The sequence below is a fragment of the Palaemon carinicauda genome, chromosome 11 (assembly GCF_036898095.1).
Source record: "Palaemon carinicauda isolate YSFRI2023 chromosome 11, ASM3689809v2, whole genome shotgun sequence".
Taxonomy (NCBI): domain Eukaryota; kingdom Metazoa; phylum Arthropoda; class Malacostraca; order Decapoda; family Palaemonidae; genus Palaemon; species Palaemon carinicauda.
Window position 1 is genome coordinate 16089712 of NC_090735.1, and position 5000 is coordinate 16094711.

Genomic DNA, 5000 nt, shown 5'->3' on the forward strand with positions numbered 1-5000 from the left:
AATTAAATCTTATATATTACACATAAATACGTACATAGGCATGCAATTATCAGATTGTATAGAAGAAATATAGGTATGTATGTAGGATAATTGCATGTCTATGTATGTATTTATGTGTAATATTCTTCTTCTTTGTCTACATCTTTTCCCACTTCTATGTGGGGTCGATGTTTCTGGTCAGCTTTCTCCATCTACCTCTGTTTTTGACGTTGTTAATAGTTTATATAGGACATATCTGTTTTGACCCTGTTACTGTTTTTAGAATGATGTTATTGTTAATTTATTCTCATCATTTATTTATTTCCTTATTTCCTCTCCTCACTGGGCTATTTTTCCCTGTTGGAGCCTTTGGGCTTATAGCATCTTGCTTTTCCAACTAGGGTTGTAGCTTGGCTAGTAATAATAATAATAATAATAATAATAATAATAACAGGCGCAGAATATAACATAGTTTAAATTGAATAATATTTTTACGTTATAATTTTATTTTTTTATCCATTTAAAAAGTTTTTCACTTTTTATCCATCCTGCAAATTTGAAGGTTTCACTGACAGTTCGACACAAGACTTACAAAATATATAGTCACAAAATGTTTCTGACAAAGTATTTATTCAGACAATGTTTCTGACAAAAGATTTATTCAGAAAATATTACTGAAAGTATTTTAGTCACAAAATGTATCTGACTAAGTATTTAGTCACAATATGTTACTGACAAAGTATTTTAGTCACAAAAAAATATATCTGACAAAGTATTTATCCAGAAAATGTTACTGACCAAGTATTTAGTCAGAGAGTGTTTCTGACAAAGTATTTAGTCAGAAAATGTTTCTAACAAATCATTTTAGTCACAAAATGTATCTGACAAAGTACTTATCCAGAAAATGTTTCTGACAAAGTATTTAGTCAGAGAGTGTTTCTGACAAAGTATTTAGTCACAAAATGTTACTGGCAAAGTATTTTAGTCACAAAATGTTTCTGACAAAGTATTTAGTCACAAAATGTTTCTGACAAAGTATTTAGTCACAAAATGTTACTGGCAAAGTATTTTAGTCACAAAATGTTTCTGACAAAGTATTTAGTCACAAAATGTTACTGGCAAAGTATTTTAGTCACGAAATGTTTCTGACAAAGTATTTATTCAGAAAATGTTACTGACCAAGTATTTAGTCAGCATGTTTCTGACAAAGTATTTAGTCAGGAAATGTTTCTGACAAATTATTTAGTCACAAAATGTTTCTGGCAAAGTATTTATTGAGAAAATGTTACTAACAAAGTATTTAGTCACAAAACGTTTCTGAAAAAGTATGAGATTTTTTGCTTGCTCTTATCCAGGTCATTAACCATCCATTAATGATATTCATCTTCATGGTAGAAAAGGGTCTTAGTAAAACAAAAATGGGAGCTCATTTTTCCTTTGGTCTCTCTCATTCCTTCTAACAACCCAAAAAATATTAGTTGAACGCTATTCGTCGATTTCGTTCTTCACTTCAGAGAACAAAGAAATCCTCGGATTCCTTTTTCAATCCTTATTAAATCCTATTTTAGTGTGAGTTTATTGGAATGTGAATGGGAATAGGAATGGTGCTTTTTGTTCCATGTTCCAGTTTTGTTCTTATGTTCCCTTTTTGTTCCATGTTCCAGTTCTGTTCTTATGTTCCCTTTTTGTTCGATGTTCCAGTTTGTTCTTATGTTCCCTTTTTGTTCTGCGTTCCAGTATTGTTCTTATGTTCCCTTTTTGTTCCATGTTCCAGTATTGTTCTTATGTTCCCTTTTTGTTCCGCGTTCCAGTTTTGTTCTTATGTTCCCTTTTTGTTCCATGTTCCAGTTTTGTTCTTATGTTCCCTTTTTTGTTCGATGTTCCGTAATTAGCCACATGTCAGGAGCGAGTTATTATTTGAGAGAGAGAGAGAGAGAGAGAGAGAGAGAGAGAGAGAGAGAGAGAGAGAGAGAGAGAGAGAGAGAGAGAGAGAATATCTTGTATATGAATTTTTCAGCATATCAAATAATTCAGTAGACGATCTTGACCTTAATTAAAATTCTTATACACCAATAAGTTAGTAAGACGTTTCAAATCTTAGATATGAACATCTTAATTCTGTTTTGAGACCAAAATTCCATCATTAGGAAGACATTGTAAATCAGAATAATCATTTGATAATGATGCTTTTCAGAGCACAATTTATATATATTTTCAAACTTATGCATCCATTCCTTTGATATTCTACTTTTTGGTTTATGGGGATAAACAGTATCGTTGAGGCTAGCCATCAGGCATGATCTCAGGTAACCTTGGATTTATATATATATAAAAAAAATCCTAGACACTTAGAATGCCTCAAAGGTTTTCCCAAGGCTAAGTTCAACGACAGATGCTATTCGCCTTATACACGCGAAAGGTTAACAAAACAAGATTCCTAAGCCATGAGCAGAATTTGCAATTTGTGTTCTCTTGCTTATCTACACTGTTAAAAATTTGCATTAAATAAACGTTAAATGTCTGGCAACATTTATTATGGATTTTTACCGTTTTAAAGAGGGACATATTGACGTAAAAGTGATATTACAGTCATCAATCCGTAAAAGATAATAACTAAGTAAGGTAAAATTACGGTCGCCTGTATTTTACTGAAATACGGTTTAGAAGAGTAATTTTTTACGGAGAACTTCCGATTACAATTACGGTTTTTTTCGAAGAGTGTAATTTAAGAAGGGACATTTTTCCATATTTTGATGAAAAAATTTCGTTGCGTTGTATACTTTAGAATAATGTTTTTATTTACGCCATAGTATACTGTTATCTTTATAAAGAAGCTTAATCATCCGGCTAAACTGTGTGGTGTTCTTATCCCCCTGTCCTAATTTATATGGACTACAAAACAAAGAAAATACTTTTTTTTTCTTTATTTTATATTTTACATTGGTTCTTATAAGGATACAGAAGCATATGAAATGTCTTGGTGAAATATTTCTAAAATCACCTGAGTATTGGTGAATTAGAACCATATTGTAAAAGGGAAATAAGTCTTGGTGAATTACAGCAACATTGTAAAAATCACCTGAGTATTGTTGAATTAGAGCAATATTGTAAAAATGGCCCTAGTATTGGTGAATTAGAGCCACATTGTGAAGGTGAACTGAATATTGGTGAATTACAGCAACATTGTATAAATCACCTGAGTATTGGTGAATTAAGAGTCACATTGTGATGGTGAACTGAGTATTGGTGAATTAGATCAACATTGTATAAATCACCTGAGTATTGGTGAATTAGAACCACATTGTGAGGGTGAACTGAGTATTGGTGAATTACAGCAACATTGTATAAATCACCTGAGAATTGGTGAATTAGAGCCACATTGTGAAGGTGAACTAAGTATTGGTGAATTACAGCAACATTGTATAAATCACCTGAGAATTGGTGATTTAGAGCAACGTTGTAAAAATCACTTGAGTATTAATAAATTAGAGCAACATTGTAAATATGATCTGAGTATTGGTGAATTACAGCAACAGTGCATGCACGAATTTGTGAACCAAAAGCCTATTTGAGTGTACGAAACACCTCCGTCACCAATGTCGATATCAGAAATGCCTTCTAATGAAGGCGAGAGGCTATTATTATTATTATTATTGCTAGCTAAGCTACAACCCTAGTTTGAAAAGAAGGATGCTGTAAGCCCAAGGGCTCCAACAGGGAAAAATAGCAAGGAAAGGAAATAAAGAAATAAATAAATAAACGATATAAGAAGTAATTAACAATATAAATAAAATATTTTAAAAACAATAACAACATTAAAACAGATATTTCATAAATAAATTATAAAACGACTTATGTCAGCCTGTTCAACATGAAAACATTTGCTGCAAGTTTGAAATTTTGAAGTTCCACTGATTCAACTACCCGATTAGGAAGATCATTCCAAAACTTGGTCACAGCTGGAATAAAACATTTAGAATACTGTGTAGTATTGAACCTCATGATGGAGAAGACCTGACTCTTAGAATTAACTGCATGCAAATGTTTTTATGTTGACCAGGCTGACATAAGTCTTTTTATAGTTTATATATGACATCTGTTTTGACGTTGTTACTGGTTTTTAGAATGATTTATTGTTAATTGTTCTTATCATTTCTTTATTTCCTTATTTCCTTTCCTCACTGAGCTATTTTTCCCTGTTGGAGCCCATGGGCTTATAGCATCTTGCTTTTCCAACTAGGGTTGTAGCTTGAATAATAATAATAATGATAATAATAATAATATAACGAACAGGATGGAACTGTCCGGGAAGATCTGAAAGTTATCAAAGGGGGTTAGGGTGTTATAGAGAGTAGGCAAACGTATTTCCTTTCCTCACTGGGCTATTTTTCCTTGTTAGATCCCTTGGGCTTATAGCATCTTGCTTTTCCAACTAGGGTTGTAGCTTGGCTAATAATAATAATAATAATGATAATAATAATAGTATTACGAACAGAATGGAACTGTCCGGGAAGATCTGAAAGTTATCAAAGGGGGTTAGGGTGTTATAGAGAGTAGGCAAACGTATTTCCTTTCCTCACTGGGCTATTTTTCCTTGTTAGATCCCTTGGGCTTATAGCATCTTGCTTTTCCAACTAGGGTTGTAGCTTGGCTAATAATAATAATAATAATGATAATAATAATAGTATTACGAACAGAATGGAACTGTCCGGGAAGATCTGAAAGTTATCAAAGGGGGTTAGGGTGTTATAGAGAGTAGGCAAACGTATTTCCTTTCCTCACTGGGCTATTTTTCCTTGTTAGATCCCTTGGGCTTATAGCATCTTGCTTTTCCAACTAGGGTTGTAGCTTGGCTAATAATAATAATAATAATGATAATAATAATAGTATTACGAACAGAATGGAACTGTCCGGGAAGATCTGAAAGTTATCAAAGGGGGTTAGGGTGTTATAGAGAGTAGGCAAACGTATTTCCTTTCCTCACTGGGCTATTTTTCCTTGTTAGATCCCTTGGGCTTATA